General features: G+C 48.2%; 1 protein-coding gene and 1 long non-coding RNA gene across 4 annotated transcripts in view; one reads left to right on the forward strand and one right to left on the reverse strand.

Annotated features, from left to right (window-relative positions):
• The window catches only part of ABAT (4-aminobutyrate aminotransferase), an 86910-nt gene that overhangs the window by 54527 nt on the left and 11597 nt on the right, over positions 1 to 20786 (reverse strand). The gene's annotated exons all lie outside the window — the stretch shown is intronic.
• On the forward strand, positions 6152 to 9334 carry LOC143667536 (uncharacterized). The gene is made up of 4 exons (XR_013168081.1): positions 6152 to 6619; positions 7708 to 7796; positions 8582 to 8664; positions 8805 to 9334. It is a non-coding gene; the product is annotated as an uncharacterized LOC143667536 (long non-coding RNA).

The following is a 20786-nucleotide window of genomic DNA, read 5'->3' on the forward strand; positions in this document are numbered from 1 at the left end:
CTGCCTCTGGACACTGAACCGCACACCCTCGTGTAGCCAGGTCTTTGCTCGGTAATGCCTGCCTGCAAGTCCTTTTTGCTTCTGCTTCCTGTTTACATTGCCTTAATGCTCAGGAACCTTGTGGGGGATCATTTCAGCCGCTACCTACTCCAGGAAGCCTTTCAGGGTTAGCTATACCCTCCTTGGTATTTCTCCAGCAATCTGTTTATTTTTTTATTTTCATTTTTTTAACTTTTGAAGATTTTCAAACACACAGAAAGCTGGATGGACATGGCCATCCCCACCAACTAGTTCAAATAATTGTCAACATCTGCCATCTTTTTTTTGGGAGTGCATGGTCCGGGACTTGAACCCGGGTCTCCTGCATGGAAGGTGAGCATTCTACCACTGAACCACCCGCGCACCTGCCATCTTCTCTTAATAAACATATTCTACTATGGTTTTCTGTCTCACAGCATCAGTGGCCCTGTCATATAAGGATCTGTCCACATCTCATTCTCTCCAATTAGGCCAGGAATATTCATTCATGGATTCGCTGTCAGTCATTTGGTACTTCCTGACCCTTACTGCCTGGAAATACAATACTAAATCCCAAGGACCTGGAGTGGGGGCAGGGCCTGGGGGGTAGGGGGGGACCAGGCAGCAGAACCCTGCTCTCCAGGAGGGGAGGGGACAGAGGACAAAGAAGAACAAATAGGATCATGTCACCCTGAGAGGAAGGTCATCAGATGGGAGCAACGGGTTCATCTCTGCTCCCCTGGCGGCTGGTGCCCGGCTCGCCCAGCGAAGGCACAACGTGTCTGCTGCCTGCCCCGGAAGCAGCCGCCATCCCTGACAGCCTGCAATCTGGGGTCACTGTGGCCACGGCCTTCCTTTTCCACCCCTTGGAAGGGGGGCAGCGAAGGGGACGCTGCTCAGGACAGAGGCACTGCCTCCCGCGCTGCGCTCTCAGGACGGCTTTCCAGGTAAGTGGACAGAAGTGCAATGAATGAATTTATAAGCAGTCCCTCCCCGGGCTCCATCTCGGTCATTCTAAGGAGCTGTAAATGCAAAGGAGGGGAAAGCACAAAACTAACAAACCGAAAGCAGGAGGCCGGCTCCTTGGCTCCTGCAGCTTCACCTGGGGAGGGTGCACTCCCCAGGAGATCCTTACAGAGCCCCAAGTAGGGCGGGTTCTCCTCCTAAGGAGGTGAGAACAGGGGTTCACAGGGAAGTCACGGCGCCATGGGGGATAGGGTGGGTTAAGGAGGCCTCAGAACCCCTGACTGAGATCCTGGGAATGCCTGTTAGGGCTGGCCGCCCAGAGGCAGGGGCTGTCCCCGACCTCAGAGGTTCCGGAAAGCAAGTGCTGGAGGGCAGTTGGCTGACTCCCCATTCCCAGGGTTTAGAAGAGTGCCTGGCATTGGAGATGCTCGATAAACACTCGTCAAACTCAATATGGGAATTCCAACCCTCACAGATGAGAACAGAAAAGCTCTCTCTGAACTGTGTCTATCAGATTAATACAATATTTCTCAACCTTTTCGCATTATCATTTCCCTACAGCACCTTTTTTTAAAGATTGATCCTCCATGAAATTTTAATTCCACAGATACCTGTACGGCTATACTTTCTAGTAGGTATATCTATGCTTTATACATAAAGAACAAGAGTTTTTCATCCACCCAATGAATCAATTTACCCCCCACAATTTGGGGGGGACCACCACCCCCATTGAGAATACAGGGATTTAGGGTGCTCGCCTCGTGTGCCGGCTGCTGACCAGGCATTTTCTCTGCGTCCTCCTATCTCACCCTCACAGCACTCTTACAATGCAAGTATAACCAACCCCCATCGCAGAGACGAACCTGGAGTTCAGAGAGGCTAAGCTATTTGTCCTGTGTCACACAGTAGGGCCAAGCCTCAAACTCAGGTCGGCGAGACTCTAAAGCACGCGCTGATCTGCTTTCCTGCACAGAGACATTAAGTAACGGGCCCAAGATCACTATAAAGAGGGATTTTAATTTAATTTCTGGCTTAGTTTTTCTGATTCCAAAGAAAGTACCCTTTCCACCCAACGTGCTGCCTTACAGATACGTTTAGTCATTTGACAAACTCCTTGGGTATAAAAGTCAGGGTCTTGGAGACACTCGGAGAGGAGAATGGGTGAGGCAGGCCTGCAGCAAGGACGCCTCTGGAGAGAGGTGCCTGGTGGATGGTTCGGCGCAGGTGGGTTGACGTTACAGCGCCAGCACTGGAGCATGGCTAGAGCGACCTGGAAACTGACCACGCCATGCCCAGGGACAGGTCAGCCTGGCAGGTCTAACCATGTGTCTTACTTAACCCAACGTATCTAAAACTACAATCATTTCAACCGTTATCAATTTAATATCAATCAATACCATCAATAAGATACTTCACATTCTCTTTTTTCATACTAAGTCTCGAAATCTGGTATGCAGTTTCTCCTCACAGCACATCTCGATTTGGACTTGTCACATGTCAACTGCTCAGTCGCCAGATGTGACGGGTGGCCCCCACCCTGCCTGGGTAGCGCGGGCAAAGGTGCAACTTCAGATTGGAGTGCGGCCAAAGGAACATCCTGTCTGATCCACTGGGTTATCTCCAGCCTGCCTGCGTCCGTTTGGAGCCGTGTTTGTCTTCACAGGCATTTAGTCTTAGTGCTGTTTTCAGTGGGGTCTGAGCAAAAGGGGTGCAGACAGGACGGGCTGCATCATGTGTGCAGCCCAGTGCAAACTGAATATTGGGGGCCCCTTGTTCAAAATGAGCAGGAACGTCGAGAAGGTGACAGCAGAGCACTGAATTGAGTGTGGCGTCCTTCTGTGCGTGGGGCCCTGTTTAATGGCAAAGGTGGCATGCCGGGAAGCTGACCCTGGGTGCAGGGGAAAGACCTGCAGGTTTATCTACTACTGGGCAAAGTGTTAGGAGCTGGGATCACAATAGCAAGCAGATCAGCAGCGACAGGAGCAGCAGTCAAAAATACCTACTGATTGCTTGCTATGGACTTGAGACCCTGTTGTAAGCTCTGTACACAGAATAGCTCCTTTAATTTTCAGTACCGTCAGTAGTAGATACTATTTTTGTTCCTCTCTCACAAAGAAAGAGAGAGCGCGTGTGAGAGACAGCGAGAGAGAGAGAGAGAGAGAGAGAGAGAGAGAGAGAGAGAGAGAGAGAGAGAGAGGGGAAGAAAACCAAAGCACAGAGAGGTTAAGTGACTTGCCCAAGATCACACAGCCAATAAGTGGTCAGGATGCAAACCCAGGTTGGCTTGAGAGTCCATGTTCTTAATCTTTACACTGCAGCAAAGAGCCAAAATCACTCAGACTCAAACTAGAGATATTTCTCCTAGAGGTACAAGACTGTTGAGTAATCCTTAGTAATTTTCTAAAAGTAGAAGGGGAGGAATTGCTGGAGTTTGGGAATAATGCAGACCTGGGTTAAATCCTGGTTTTGCCATTCATCCAGCCATGCGACTTTGGGTGAGCCCTTTACCTCTGTGTCCTTAACTGGAAAACGGCTGCCACAGAGGGGCCCCAACCCCAGGGCTGCTCTGAGGGTTGAATGAAAAAATCCTTGTACAAAAGCTTGGCTGAAAGCCCAGACGTGGTAACAGGCACTCAAAAATTTTCAAACCTATGAGAAAGTTGCAAGCACAGCACAACAATCACCCATAATCCGAGATCCACCAATTGCTAACATTTTGCCACATAAATGCTCAATCTCCATATCTATCTATCATCTATCTGTATGTATCACCTATCTATTGATCATTCATGCCTCTATCGGTCATCTATCCTATCTACTGAATCATGTCAGCTATTTTCTGAATTATCTGAGAGTGAGCTGCAGACATCCTGATACTTCATCCCTGAATCCTCCCCTGCAACTTCTAAGAACGAGGACATTCTCCTCCATAACCTCAGTACAACTGTCACCCTCTGGAAATCTATCGCTGCTATACTACTATTATCTAACAGAGAGTCTATATTCAAGTTTCCCCACTCGCCTGAAGGCGAGGCTCGGGGCAAAGGTAGGGAGAGAGCGTGGGGGACACACAAACTGCAGGCAGGTGGGCCCAGCAGCCTCAGCTCTGCTGGGGTGGAGTCCGGGAACGTTCCCGGAGACCACGGCGCAGGGCCCCGGCAGGCAGAGCCGCGCAGCAGGGTGGGGGTGGGGTGGGTGGCCCCGGGAACGGGCTGGCACCTTGGCGAGGGGCAGGGGCCTCGTGCCACCAGGGCGGCCCCACGCGCTACCGGAAACGTCCCGAGGCGGGTCTGCGCCCTTGTGGTGTCCCCTCTACCGCAAGCCCGGGGCAGTGCCAAGCCCGCCGGCGGCGCCCACGCAGGGGCGGGCAGACCCCACTGGGGCCCCTTCCCAGGGGCCACCTGCAGGACCCCAAGGGGCAAATCACCAGGACGACCCCGTCTCGTGCTGCACACGCTCTCTAAAACTGCTTCTTTCTTGCTGCCTCGTGGGGCACGGACCGCTTTCAGAGAGAGAAAAAAAATCAGAATGAACTTCTTCTATTCGACCTCAAAAGTAATAGGCGTGAGGAAGCCGCTGTCCGAGCGTCCTCCCCCCGACTCTGGGTGGCCCCCCCACCCCCACCCACGCTGTCAGGGAAGAGGCTCCGGCTGCAAACGCCTCTGTCAGGTGGAAGAAATCGAGCCCAACGCCTCCCATAGCACCCCCCTGGGGCAAACAGGAACGGGGTGCCGGGGTCTGCGGAACGGAAGGAAAGGGTTTCTTTTGGGGCTTGAGCCAAGATGCCTTTTCAAGGTGACCCTCACCTCATTTCCTGGGTGGAAACTGGTGCTGCAAGTCTACCAATCAATGCAAATTCCTGCCTGTCGTTTTTATAACCATCTCTGTTGATTCATTTTGTTCCCCCTTCAAAGGGGCTCGTCCCGCTGTGCTCTCTCCACACAGCATCCTTGCAAATTGTCATGCGCGTGTGTGGGTCCTTCAGCTGAAAGCCACACACAGGTGCCGTTGCACACACGGACACGGACACCGACTCACACTCACACCTACCACGGATACACAGTCAGCGACACACGGGACAAACTTCCCCACGCCAGCAGCTACATACAAATATGCGGATACACAAAGACACAAACACACACACGTGTACACTCACCCACAGGCGTGCGCACACACGGGCACACTCGCAGTGCCTGGGAGGCGGGGTCCCGCAGCAAACCCAGCTCTCCTGCTTACAATGCCTCCTCTAAGCCATTCTGCAGAGGCTCGGGACGCAGCTGGCTGGGCGCATCCTGCGAGGTTCTGCCAGATCCCAGCGCCCCCAGGGACCGCCCCGGACTTCCAGGCTGGTCCAGCGCATGGGCTCAGCCACAGGGTGGGGGGAGAAAGCCCCTCAGAAACAAAGCAGGCTGGGGGGGCAGGATGCACTCAGCTTCCGAGTGAGAGAGAGAGAGAGAGAGAGAGAGAGAGAGAGAGAGAGAGAGAGAGAGAGAGAGAGAGGGAGAGAGGAGAGCGACGGGGAAGAGGAGGGGGAGAAAGAGGAGGAGAGAGAGGAAGAGGGAGATTGAAAGATGGATTCAAAAGAGATTTTCAGACAGAAACAAGAGAGGGAAATGGGAACAAAGGTGAGACAGAAAAAAACAAACAAAAAAAGAGTCCAAAATAGAGAGGAAAAAGAGAGAACATGGATTTTTAAGACAGACTCCATCTGAAGCCCAGCTTGGTTGGATGGAAAGCCCCATCACCTGGGACCCTCTGAAATAGGCGATGTCCCCCCACTCCTCCTCCGAAACTCTTCTCCTGCTGGCCAAGAGGCTCCGGAACCCCCCGTGGGGAGAAGGCAGAGACCCAAAGCTGCAGGCGCTGAAATGGCTTCCTGGGGACCCGGGTGGCGGCTGTGATAGTCCAGCTATGACACAGCCACAGACGCGAACAGGTTCTCAGGGGCACAAAGTCATCACCAAGACTTCGGGGGGGGGGCAGACCCCCTTTCTGTGGGGGAGGCAGGGGGCAGGGGTCCTTTACTTCAGGCCCTCTCCCATTAGAGCCCAAGCTGGGGTCAATGCTTTGTCCGTGGGGGGACCCAGAACTGGAAATGGGGATGGGGGGGGATGGGAGGGCACAGCTTTTGGTCATGTGCTGCTCATCAGTTGCCATGACGACCGTAAGGGGGTGGGGGCACCCAGAGAGGAGACATGTTGGTTCTAAATCACCGTGACAGCGCTTCGGTTGAGCTAGTACGCCGTTGCCATGGCAACCAATGGACTCAAACCACAGAGGAGATCTATAATTATTACAAGGCAGAGACCGCGGACTCGGCACAATAATCAGCATGTTAGGGCAATTCAACCTGAACTCTAGGAGGGACAACTGGCGAATGCCCCCCACCCACCAGCGCTGGAGAGAATACGGCCAAGGGCCGACTGCGAGAGGCAGATCTGTTGACGTTACAGATCGAGACACTGGAAGGGTCTTGTGGCCAAATGAGGACTAAATATTAGGTTGAAACCAAATGAAGTTGCCAATATTCGGCCGCTAAAAAACTTCTCATGAATTTATGATGGAAATTTCCAATGTACAGCAAAGCTGAAAGAAATGTGCAATGAATACCTGTATACTCACCGTGAACATTGGGGTTAAGATTTTACTACACTTGCTTTACGACAGATCTACTTCTCTATCCAACCCTTCATTCATCTCCATTTCTTGATGCATGTCAAAGCAAATATCAGACCTCAGTACCCTCCCACCTAAATACTTCAGCCAGCAGAAAATATTTGATCATTTTTTTGACCAGCAAAAGCAGCGAATTTATATAATTCACTCGAAGTAGAATAAAACCTAAGTCTTTGCTTTTCTGTCAGTCCATCCACCCATCCATCCACCTTCCCTCTCTCCCTCCCTCCCATCCACCATCCATCCATCCATCTATCCATCCATCCATCCATCCATCCATTCATCCATCTATCCATCCATCCATCCACCATCCATCCATCCATCCATCCATTCATCCATCTATCCATTCATCCATCCATCCATCCATCCATCCATCTATCCATCCATCCATCCACCATCCATCCATCCATCCATTCATCCATCTATCCATTCATCCATCTATCCATCCATCCACCATCCATCCATCCATCCATTCATCCATCTATCCATTCATCCATCTATCCATCCATCCACCATCCATCCATCCATCCATCCATCCATCCACCATCCATCCATCCATCCATCCCTCCCTCCCTCCATCCATCCATGCATCCATGCATATCTGAGTGAGCTCATGCACACTCACGGTTTTCTCACCATCTCTGAAACTTCCTCTGTGGTCCAGCAGACTGCTCACCAGATACCTCTAAAGGATGTCCTACATATCAACTTAGTATGTTCTTATCTCAAGTCATCCTTTCCCCCTCCCCACACCTACTCCCTTTTCTGTGCTCAGCCTCTCAGTAAACTATCCCATCGTCCACCCACTGGCTCTAGACAGAATCCTGAAAATCATCCTTGATTCCTCCCTCTCATCTTTCCATTCATTATTCATTCCATGAATAATTATTCATTATTCATGCTCCTGAATTTTACTTCCACACAAGTTCTGGGTTCCATGCTCTCCTCTCTTTCTATCACCCTTGCTTAGGCACCCATCATTTATTAAGTGAACAGGAACCCCAGCTTTCTGACTGGTCTTCCTTCTGCCATCTCTCCCTCCCTCAGCTTTCCTGACCGTGACTTATCATCAGGAAATCTCTGGCCATGTTGATGGTGTGCGGGGCACTGGCACTTCATGTGTTGCCAGTGAGAGGGTAAGTTTATACCTATGTCTTGTAGAGCAATTTATCAAAAGCTGTATGATTTTAAATGCACAAATAATCTTCTCCCAACATAATTCTACTCAAAGGAATTTGTCCCATTGATTTAAACTGAAAATAACCAGAATGTCCATCCATAGGAACTGGTTAAATTTTGGCCCATCCGTAGGATAAAATAATATGCATCCAATGAAAAGAACGAGGCAGTGTTTTATGTACTGACATAGGAAGGTGTTTAATATTTGCTAATTAAAATAAAATGAGTTGCAAAGGACCATCCATGGTCCTACATCTCCAGTCATTCTGCAGCTCCTTATACTTGGGCGTCATGCTGGTTAGAGACATGAGCAGGTACTACAGTGTCCAGGTAACACTGCTTTAGGAGTCACCTCTTCCCTGTACAAGTCTTTCAACACAAGAGTCTTCTGGTGTCTTTCAACCCAGAGAGACGCTGTCCCTCTACCAGGTTGGAGAACAAACAGGTTGAGGCTCAGAGGTACCTCTCCTGCCCTCTGGGTCTCCCTAGATAACGTACACCGCAACCTGGACCACCAGGTAGAGTACACCAGTGTTGGTCTCTTTCCTTGTTCTGGGGACAACTGTGGAAGCCACCTAACCTCTGAAGCGTGCTAAGTGTTATGGGTTGAACTGTGTTCCACAGAAAGGTGAGTTGAAGTGCTAATGCTCAGGAACCGTGAATATGACCTGCAAAAACGGTCCTTGCAAGATGTCAACAAGCTCAGAACGGGCCCTAAATCCAATGACTGTTTCTGTTTTAGAAGAAGAGGAGAGACACAGGCCCAGAAGGAAGAAGGCCAGGTGAAGACAGAAGCAGAGACTGGGGCCCCCAAAGCGGGGAGAGGTAAGGAAAAACTTCCCTACAGCCTTCGTGGGAGTGCAGCCCCGCTGACACTCTGATTTTGGTCTTTCAGCTTCCAAAACTGTGAGAGAATAAATTCTGCTGTTTTCAGCTACTCAGTTTGGGGTACTTTGTTTCGGCAGCTGCTGGAAATTACGACAGCAAGTTTTGAGGGAGCACAGCAAGTTTCCAAGAGAAGACCTGCTACTAATTCCTGCTCGGACGCTGAGGCACTCTTGAGCCTATTTTCTCATCTCCATAAAGCCTGGCTATACTTCCCAGGGTTGTTCAGAAGATCAAATGTGGCAACAAGGGTGAAAACAGCATGCAAAAATCCATCTTGCTAAACAAAAGAGCGTCACCGCTATTAATTTATCTTCAGGACTCGCCCAGCCCACTTCTGAATACTAACCACCCCCAATACGTGGTAATAACAGCGATAACCCTTGCTCTTGTCTGAGTCCCGATTTTGTGCCCAGGACTGAGCTAACACCACATTACATAGATGATCTCTTTTAAGCCTCAGAACAACCGTTTGTGGTAAGGTATTTGGCTCCCATTTCACAGATGAGAAAGCCGAAGCACCAGAGATTAAGTGATCCCACTGATTGCACGGAGAAAGCGGTGGTACCCAGCTAAGCTCCTGAATCTTTCAGACTACAAAATCCACGCTCTTCCCATTTCTTAAATCAGACCTTCAAACCAGTGACGTGGAACAGAAACATAATGCACATCACATATGCAATTTTTAATATTTTAGTGGCCATGTGAAAAATAATCGAGTATTTCATTTAACCCAATATATCCAAACTATCATTTAACATGCAATCAATATGAAAATGAGTTAATGAGACGTTTTATTCTAGTTCTCATGCTAAGTCTTTAAAATCTGGTTTGCATTTTATACTTAAAACAGCTCACAACTCAAGACCAGCCACATTTCAAGTGCTCAGTGGCCCCGTGTGGCATTTTGGATAGTGCAGCTTGTGTGACATCAACATATACCTGAATTGAGCCTAAACAGTAAAAAATGATGTCAGCCCCCATTTCTTGACCACCTGCTGGCCCTGTCCTAAGTATTTTGCCTGTTATTGACTCAATTTATCCTCACAACCCTATGAAGTAAGTGTTCTTACTAGAGACAGAGGAGAAAAATCAAGCCAGGTGATTTAGGTACACATGCCTAAAATCGTAGCGCTAATAAACTGGACAGCTGGAAACTCAACCAAAGCTCATCCATTAACCTGACCTCCCAGGCGGTCACCAACTATCGACACATATCCTACTAAAATACATTAGCCCGGTGGGGCCGTAAAAATTAAACTCCCCGGAATACTACTTAATTTTAAGCAATCTGATTAATCAATAAATATGATCGATTAAGCATTAGTTAAAAAGGATTCAACTGACCCTCAACTTCTTACTGGCGCCGGACTTTAGGAGTTGATGCCAAACCAGGCAATTAATCCCCCCACCGGTGCTCCTTCTTTTGACTTGATCCTTGGGATGAGACTCAGAAGGAGCGGCCAAGTGCACGTCTTTCCCCCGTGCAGCAGCCTGTCCTGAACACGATGACGGCTTCATTCTTTCATGCAGTCACATCATGGGACCGGCCACCTGGCTGGAGCATGCTCCTCCCCCAGACCAGGTCCGACCGGGGTGTTTAATTCATCGATGACAGGGGAGTATCAGTGTTCTTTTCTTGGGGATGGTGATGATGGTTTTATGCCAAGCGCTGGGTTGATCCTAGAGCAAATCAAAGCCCAAGCAATACATAACACGGGGCAGCCTACAGCCCCAACCCCTGGCCGGAATGCACTGGACTCAGGCCAGCACTTTTGGTTCTGTGGTGTGGTTGATGCCTTAGAAATATAGATTTTCCCCTTGCCTCCTGCAAGCTGACATAAAAGTAGACCACACTTAGCTCTGACTTTTCAAACATGACCAGAATTACCTAGTTATCATTTTCAGGAAGAAAGAAGGGAAGGGAAGAGGAAAGAGAATTCTATTTCACTTCCAGGTCATGCCTCGAATCCACCTATTTCCTTCATTTCCATCACCTCCTCCACATCACCACGGGCTTCTCACATCAGGAAGACTGTAGGGACAGAGCCATTTTCCTGCTTCCATAACTCTTAGCTCATCAGTCTGCAGCTCACAATTTGCTCCTGACCTGTCACAAGACCCTGCTAGGCCATCTCTGCCCATCTCCTACCTCATGTCATGCTGCTCTGCCTTTTGCATGCTCTGGTCATACTGGCCTCTGATTCCTGGAAGGTGACGAGCTCTGTGGTGCATCCTCGGTGCCTAGACTGCTTCCATCACTCCTCCCATGGCCAACTTCTATGAACCCCTATGGGTCTCAAGCATCCCATTTTACCTACTCAGAGAAGTCTTCTTTAATCTCCCCACTGAAATATGACTGTGCTGCTGTAATCTCTTCTGGCTCCCCATGTGCTTCTTTTCATTTATCACAGTTTGCATTTATACATTTATTTGTGCCTTAGTTTAATGCCCAGCTTCCATGCAAGCCCACATATTCCATCCGGATATGGATGGTAACCCCCAAGACAGCAAGTGGCACACATGGTGGGCATGTGCAATGCTTGCAAAATGAACTCTTACCATTGCTGTTTTACACATGAGGAAACTGAAAACTTGGAAGTAAAGTGACTTCCAAAATCACACAGCTGTCTAAAAATGATTGACATCCAATGCTTTGCAAAGTTCTTAATCCAGAGGCAGAGGAGCTCAATCAAGAAATGTGGGCAAATAAATGGCTAGCACACAGTCATACTCAAGCAAAAGCATCATATGTGTTGGGTACTATGAAACCCACCTTTCTCTTTCAATTGCTTTCTTTTTTTTTTTAAACATTTTTTATTAATTAAAAAAAGATTAACAAACAAAACATTTAGATATCATTCCATTCTACATATACAATCAGTACTTCTTAATATCATCACATAGTTGCATATTCATCATTTCTTAGTACATTTGTATCGATTTAGAAAAAGAAATAAAAAGACAACAGAAAAAGAAATAAAATGATAATAGAGAAAAAAAACTATATGTACCATACCCCTTACCCCTCGCTTTCATTTACCATTATTTCAAACTGAATTTATTTTAACATTTGTTCCCCTATTATTTATTTTTATTCCATATGTTCTACTCTTCTGTTGATATAGTAGCTAAAAGGAGCATCAGACATCAGGTTTTCACATTCACAGAGTCTCATTGTGAAAGCTATATCATTGTTCAATCATCATCAAGAAACATGGCTACTGGAACACAGCACTACATTTTCAGGCAGTTCCCTCCAGCCTCTCCACTACATCTTGGATAACAAGGTGATATCTACTTAATGCATAAGAATAACCTCCAGGATAACTTCTGAACTCTGTTTGGAATCTCTCAGCCATTGACACTTTGTCTCATTTTACTCTTCCCCCTTTTGGTTGAGAAGGTTCTCTCAATCCCTTGATGTTAATTCTCAGCTCATTCTAGGGTTTTTCTCAGTCCTTTGATGCTGAGTCTCAGCGCATTCCAGGATCTTCGTCCCACATTGCCAGGAAGGTCCACACCCCTGGGAGTCATGTCCCATGCAGAGAGGGGTAGGGTGGTAAGACTGCTTGTCATATTGGCTGAAGAGAGAGGCCACATCTGAGCAACAAAAGAGGCTCTCTTGGGGGTGACTCTTAGGCCTAAATTTTAAGTAGACTTGACCTATTCTTTGTGGGGTTAAGTTTCATGTGAACAAATCCCAAGCCTGGGGGTTCAGCCTATAGCTTTGGTTGTCCACACTGCTTGTGAGAATATCAAGAATTTAACTTGGGGAAGTTGAATTTCTCCCCACTCTCACCATCCCGAGAAGGGGGCTTGTCAATTGCTTTCTTGAATTGAGAGGGTGTTTCAGGTGTGGGGCCAATCTCCTCCTTTTAAAATGAAATCCAGAAGGAAAAATGAACCAACCAACAATGTATCCAACCAACCAACCATCCATTCAACCAGCCAACCAACCAACCAACCAGCCAACCAACCAACCAACCAACCAACCAACTAGCCAACTAACCAACCAACCAACCAACCAACCAACCATCCATTTAACCAACCAACCAACCAACCAACCAACCAATCATCCAACCAACCATCCAACCAACCAACCAACCAACCAACCAACCAACCAACCAACCAACTAACCAACCAACCAACCAACCAACCAACCAACTATCCATTTAACCAACCAACCAACCAACCAACCAACCAACCAACCAACCAACCATCCAACCAACCATCCAACCAACCAACCAACCAACCAACCAACCAACTAACCAACCAACCAACCAACCAACCAACCAACCAACCAACCAACTAACCAACCAACCAACCAACCAACCAACCAACCAACTATCCAACCAACCATCCATTTAACCAACCAACCAACCATCTAACCAACCAACCATCCATTCAACCAGCCAGCCAACCAACCAACCAACCATCCAACCAACCAACCAACCAACCAACCAACTAACCAACCAACCATCCATTTAACCAACCAACCAACCATCCATTTAACCAACCAACCAACCATCCAACCAAACAAATAGGAGTTACAGTACTTGCATTTCTGATTTCAGGTGTAAGAGGCAAAACATTATCCCCAGCAAACCAGAAACTGCTGGAGAGTATATGAGTCCAACCCTTTTTTGGAAATCAGTAGTCATTAAGGGATCAAGAGATATTAAATATTTGGACCCCCCCAAATTCCACCTTAGGAAATTTAGCTAATGCAAGTAATCCTAAATAAAGGAACAACTCTGTGGTTAGAGATGTTCACTACAGTTTAATTTCAAAGAGTGGCCAGTTGAAAATGATCAAACAACCGACAGTGCAGGATTGCTCAAATAAGTTATGGCACAACAGCTTGATTACATTGACATTTACGAAAAACTATGTAAAAACACAGGGGAATGATTTTTGAAGCAATATAATGAGATAGCAAAGATCATAAAATTTTATATGCAGGTTGGCTATAACTTTTTAGAAGCACAAAAACAAAATCATAAATCAATACACAAAGAAAAGGAGGCTGGAAAGAAATGTATTTTCTGTTGTGTTTTTTTTTCTTCTTGGATATGAGTGCTATTAAGTAACTGTATTGTTTTCTACCTTTTTGTAATTTTTGAATCACCTTTAATTACATGCATTATGAATTTTATCGACATTCTGGAGAAAAGTGTCTCACTTTTTCAATTAATACACAGAAAAAAACTATAACAGGTCACATGTAATGTTGATGGCAGCCGGAATCTGTCTAGACAATTAATTATAGGAAAACACTGTTGAATTTCTTGATGTAGCATTAACACAGAGCCCCAGAGGCACTTGAAAATCTATCTGTGTTCAGTTCGGTGTTCCCAAGGTGTACAAAGAGAGATGAGCTTCCAAATGGACAACTGTAAAGGACATTAGTTTTCTGGCATCGAACCAAGTCAAACTGGATTCCAATCCCCAAGCGCAAATACTAAAAGTTGAAAGTGGGTTAGCACGATTAGAGAGTTTAATGCATTTGTACTCCATACAAAGTGCAACTTCTCCTGACTCTTCCCCAGATGGGAGGAAGGGAAGTTGGAGACTGAGAAGCCTGGAATCCCTGGGACGCCCAGAAAGAGGACATTCTTCTTGCTCTGAAATTCAAATTCTAGGCTAGGGGTTGACATACAACAGCCAGTTGTTTGATGCAGAGCTTCGGTCCATTTTGATCATTGGGAAATTGTGGAGCATTGCAGCGGCTATTACTATTTTAATTTTACAAAAGGGGAAACTGAGGCATGAAGCAATGAAGCAAACCTGCCAAGGGCTACAGCTCCTAGTAAGTAGTGCAGCTGGGATGCAGCCCCACTGGGGACTGGTGCACAGCGTGGGGCCTTCTCACCATGTCTTCACTGCCCCCAGGTCACACAGTAGGGCATGCATACAGCCAGTGCTCAATAAGTGTGAATGCCTTGCTTCCCAGCATCACCATCCTTGGTTAGGACTTGCTGCTGTCTGCTCTCGCAGCATGGAATGTGTTTCCACCACAGCCCTTACTTCAGTTTTCAGAAAAAGAATTGGTTGTGGGATTTCACAAACACCACCAAGGGAGTGGTCCAACACCCACGAGTATATGCTGCCTGCTTCCACTGATGTGAAGTTCAAAAAGAGGGGTGATAGATGCTAAACGGCGGTTACCCCCTGGGGGCTATTAAATGGGAAAGGAAGTTTCTCAGGGCTGGGAATTGTCCTCATCTCCATGTCAGTGCTGGCTCCATGGGTGTTTGCATTGGTAAAAATTCACAGAGCTGTACCTCTTAAGTTCAGTACAGTTTACCACATTAAGTTATGCATCAAAAAAAATTGGTAGAGAGGAAGAGGCTGTCAGGAGAGCTTAGCTCTCCTCCCGATTATCTGCTTAATTATTAGTTAATGGCCCTTTCCCAGTGAATTGTAAGTTCCGAGAGGGCCAGAATCACAGGCAGGACACTCACATCTGTGTCCCCACATCTGACAGCAAAGCCTGGCATAGAGTTGGCATCAGTAAATAGCCCCAGAAAGAATGAATAAATGGACCAATGCATATGCCCAATGTGGCAAGGTGTAAGTCCCAGACGTGGCTGCAACGCTATCTCCCTCCTACATTGCTTCTCGCTTCAACCACCTCTCCTTGCCAGTCTGCCTGGCCTTGGTCCCTTTCTGCAGGGTCATGGGGGGCTTCTGAGGGGGAGAATGGTGAGCTCAGCTGTTCCCAAGTCTCCCTTGGGCAGTGGGAACACCTGACTGGACCAGGCTGGAGGCTGCGAGCCGGCCTGTGGGGCCAGGGCTCCAGCCACCCCGCACCCAACCCCGGGGCCTCCTGGCCCTTTTCCATACCCCCCCTTCCTTCAAGCTCACGGTATGCTTACACCACTTTTCAAATTTTGAGACTGCAGCTGTCAGTTAGCCATTCAACAAACGTCACCATTGCCAACGTTGCCACTGTCATCGTTATGTTCAGCACTTAACTTGGCGGTGGTGCTAAAGCCCTAACAGCCTTGATCTCTTTTCATCCTGCTGGCCTCTCCACCTGCCAAGTGCCTTTGATTTTTCCATTTAAAAGTGAAAACACTGACGCTCAGGGGAGATCCCAGCTGCACAGCCAGGAAGAGGTGAGCCGGATGGGATCCAAAGCTGCCAGGCTCCCCCTTCCAACTTTTAACCTCCTCTGCAGTGTTTCTCCCAGTCTGTAGGAACTCATGCACAGGGGATTTTTTTTTAATTGCGGCAAACTAATACAAGGTGGCCAGTCTTTATTTCACTCACTCATATCCTTTGCTCCCATCATATCTGGGATCATCCTCTGACTGTCTCCAACCGGATCTGAGCCACCCCTGCCAGCGGCAGCCTCCCTAAGTGACCTCCTTCAGTCCATTCTGCAAGGCGCAGCCGGAGGGACTGTCTCAAAGTGAAACTGCTCATGTCACTCCCCAGTTAATAACCTACCAGAGGCATCTGATTTGCAAAGAGAATACACAAAACCCAACCTGCTTACGGTAACCTACTAAGTCTTCCCTCTCCCGCACTGGCCTCTGCTTCCCTCTCTGACCTTGACTTTTGGCGACAGCAGGCAGACAGGTGTCCCCTGTTGTGGACGGAACCATGGCCCTCCCACCCCCATCCAAGGACACGCTCAGCCCCCCAAACTCTGCTCCTGTGGGCATGGACCCATTCGCAAACAGGACCTCGGAAGAGGTGATTAGTGAAGGGGAGGCCAACCTGAATCGGGGTGGCCTTGGTCCAAAACCGCAGGAGTCCTTCCAGAAGCCGAGGCCTGGCTTCAGGAGGAGGCAGGCCAGGAGGCAGAGGCAGAGCTGGAGTTTCGAACTGCCAGCGATACACAGTTGGAATCCTATGGACTTCAGAGAAAGTACAGGCCACCACCTCTCTTTCGGACTTCCAGACTCCCATGCTTAGGTGATAAATTCCCGTGGTTTCAGACAGTTACCTGGAGTACTCTGCGATGGCTGGGTCTGGAAAGAGGCATCATCCTCTCATCTGCTTGGCTCTGAGCCTGGGATGAGCTCCCCCGGCCACCTACAGCTCAAAGCTCACCTCTTCAGAGGGTCTTCCAGGCCTTCCAGGCACCCCACCACTTCAGATCACCAAACTGTCCTTTCATCAAGGCCCTTGTCTGCCTATGTTCACAGACGTCTCTGTCTCCTTCCACCCGAATACAGGCTCCTCACTGCATTCACCTCTATTCCATGGTGGATGTTCAATATAAATGAGTTGCTGAATGTTGATACACGCTTGGGACATAGGGTTGGGGACAGCAGTCTGACTTTCCAGGAGGGAAAACTAAAATCAACAGCTCATCACTCAGCCTCGCGGAACTTCCTCCCCTGGGTCAGCTCAGACAGGCTGGTCTGAGACTGGGGCCCCCGAGGCCTGCTCCCCAGGGCACCCGGTTGCTGGAACATTCTCTGGGCACTGCAGCAATGGGCCTCATCAGCCCTTCAGCAGCTTCAGACAAGGAGAAGGACTGGCCTGGACTCAGAGAACATAGTCACAGCTGCCGATCCCCAAACCCCTAAGAGTTTCTGGGGCGAGGTAGCTTTCTCCCCGGGCAGTCCTCCTGCATGGGTCTCCCCACCCCTCCTTTAATCTTGCTGTGTGTCTACTGCTCAGCCGAGTCCTGGGGGCAATGCAGGAATGGGACCCGGGATTACAGAGGTGACTGGCTCAGGGGTTCGGCTTTGCACGTAGACCTGAGTTTGAGGTCTACCTGTATTATGGTTACTGTCATGGTTAAATTACAAAATGAGATGGAAAAAAACAGAAGGCAAATTTCAGCTCAACAAGTAAGAAAGCACCTTGCTTTGCAATGGGATCAACTCCAGAGGCCCAGGCTGACCACCTACTTTTCTAGGACATGGGACAGAACTTGAATCAAGCAGAAAGGGTGGGAGATTCTAGGCACTGTTTAGTTGTTCACTCCATTGAGTCAACTGCTGTACCCTGAGGAATGGCAAGCAATGGAAATGGGGAGCCACTGTGCTCAGTTATGATTCAGCTCTGTGTCTCCCTATTGACTGTACGTATCATCTTGAGACTCAGTATCCACCCATCCATCACAAGGGAGCTTTCTTCCCATTTAGCAGACGAGAGAACCAAGGCAAAGAAAGCTGAAGGGCCCTTGGTGAATCAGGCTTTTCTTCCACTCACCCCATGCTAACTGATTTCCAGACTCAAGGATAAACTTTGACACCTAGTGATATGATGGTGGTGCCAGTTTGCAGATGGGGAAACTGAGGCTCAGGAAATGTTAAGCCAAACTCACCCCTGGGCCTTGTGATAAATGGTAGTTGGGATTTAATCCCAGGTCTGTCCGTCCGCCCAGCTTCTCTGCAGAACCACCAGCACGGAGGTCTGATTCTGCAGAGACAAAGAGATGCAATCTTTACAATCACTTGACTCCTGCAGAAAATTAAAACTAAAGCAAGGCACAGGCCTCTTCTTGCAGCCAGTATGAACCATGTGCTTCTCATTCGGTCTTTTAACAGAAATCTCGGAGAAGTTCTCCCTTCTCCCCCACGATGCCAGCTCAAGTGGGGAAGGATATCTTGTGGACTCAGCAACTTTCTCCCAAAACCCTGAGCCATGTGGCATCACAGACGACGGGAGACCCAGAACAAAGAGCTGAGTTCTCGGAGACACGGGTCCTAGCTGGACAGAGCTGGACGCTGGTTCCCAGGTGCCAGCAGCACAAGCTCAGCACTTGGAGCTCCCTGGTCCCTTGACCCAGCTCCATGCCTGCTGACTCTTGCTGCCACTGAAATACGTTAAGCATGGGGGGCGGGGGGAGGTCGGGCAGGGTGGGCAGTGAAGGGAGACGGAGCCTCTGATGCTCCCAGTAGTTTGCTAGCTGCCGGAATGCAATATACCCGAAACGGAATGGCTTTTAAGAAGGGGAATTTAATAAGTTGCTAGTTCACAGTTCTAAGGCTGAGAAATTGTCCAAATTAAAACAAGTCCATAGAAATGTCCAATCTAAGGCATCCAGGGAAAGATACCTTGAATTAAGAAGGTCGATGACCTTTAGGATTTCTCTCTCAGCTGGAAGGGCACGTGGCAGACATGGCAGCGTCGACTGGCTTCCTCTCCAGGTCTCTTGCTTCCTGAAGCTCCCCGGGGGCGGCGTTTTCCTTCTTCACCTCCAAAGGTTGCTGGCTGATGGACTCTGCGGTTCTCTTGTCCTTCTGTCGTGGTTTCTGCAGCTTTCTCCTCGTTTTCAAAAGGAACTCTCTCTGAAATGTCTCCTCTTTTATAGGATTCCAGTAAACTAATCAAGACCCACGTAGAATGGGTGGAGACACATCTCCCTGTAATCCAAGGTTAATACCCACAATTGATTGAGTCACATCTCCATGGAGATAACCTAATCAACCTTCCAATCTACGGTGCTGAATAGGGATTAGAAGAAACTGTTGCTGTCACAAGATTGATCAGTATTAAAACATGGCTTTTCTAGGGTACATACATCCTTTCAAACCGGCACACTCTCCAAACTGGAACTCTGCCTGCTCAGGGCCCCAAATTGGATCTCAGGGGTGAGGCTGCAGAGGTCCGCTGGAGCTTCCTTTTCCTCCTGCTTCCTTCGTTCCTAAGAAATCCAGGAGAACCCCTGCCAGACCTGATCCAGGGCAGATGTCAGAAGCTGCTCCAGCATGTCTCAGCCTCCAAGAGCACCCGTCACAGCCAATTCCACCATTTCCGTGGGTCGCAAGACCCTCTTACAGTAAAGTGACGGGTTAACCTGGGATCTCACGTCAAAACTTCTAGAGCTCGTTCTCCTCCTCGGTATATACCCAAAGAACTGAAAGTAGAGACTCAAACAGGTACTTGTACACGCACATCCACAGTCACAGGGCTCATAATGGCCGAAAGGTGGAAGCCATCCATCAACAGGTGAACAGATGAACAAACTGTGGTCCGAACAGACGGACCCCATAAAGGAATGAGGCTCTGAAATGCATTAGGACATGGATGGATCTTGAAGACACGACTCCCTGACTTGAGCTCTGACTCACTTGAGAAGATCAGAATGCTACCTTCTGGTTTTAGTGGTGCCCTGGGGAAACCAGCAGTCATTTTTTATTTTCTAAAATGGATTGTATGGTTTGTGAATTTATTTCAATAAAACTGCTTTTAAAAATGTAAAAGGTGAATGCACGGAAAACTGGGGATATCCGGATAACACTGGTAGGTTGTATCCATATCAGCTTCAGGGCTGGGACAGTGTCTCATAGTTTAGTGTGCTTGTTTGAAGCTGTTACGTACCCAGCAAAAGCCACTGACCCACTCCATTCAGGGTGGGTCTTAATCCTCTGGCTGGAGTTTGTTAAAACAGGATAAAAGACAGAAAGAGATACAGAAGCCAAGAGATGAAATTAAGAGAAGCCCTAAGAGCTTAGAGAAAAGCCCTGGAGAAGTGAGGAGAGGACCCACAGAAGCTCAGAGAGGAAGCCACTGAGGCCAGAAGCTGAAAGCAATGAAACCTAGGAGCAAAGGACCAGCAGATGCCGGCCATGTGCCTTCCCATGGGACAGAGGTGTCCCAGATGCCAGCAGTCTGTCTTCAGAGTCCAGGTATCATCTTGTTGATGCCTTGAGCTGGACATTTTCCCAGCCTAAGAACTGTAATTTTAAGTTAATAAATTCCCGTTGTAAAAGCCAACCCATTGCTGGCATATTGCATTCTGGCAGCTTTAGCAAACTGAAACATTTAGCAAGATATGGCCGTTGCGGGGAGATGGGTGAAGGGCACACAGAATCTCTGTTTTATTTCCCACAACACATGTGACTCTGTAAGGAACTCAAAATTAAATGTTTACTTAAAACCCACAAGGTGAAGCAAAACTAATCCCTCCAAGCAAAGTCAGGGCCTAGACAGACACCAAACCTCCTCAAGAACTTTCCTGAACAAAAAAGTTAAATTTAATCCAAATAATGCACTCACTTATTTATTCAACAAACACTGAGCATGGGTGCACTTAAGCCAGATCCCAGATGATACTGAGGACCCAGAAAGGATGGTGTGTGGGCTTG

This window comes from Tamandua tetradactyla, chromosome 23 (genome assembly GCF_023851605.1).
Source record: "Tamandua tetradactyla isolate mTamTet1 chromosome 23, mTamTet1.pri, whole genome shotgun sequence".
Lineage (NCBI taxonomy): Eukaryota > Metazoa > Chordata > Mammalia > Pilosa > Myrmecophagidae > Tamandua > Tamandua tetradactyla.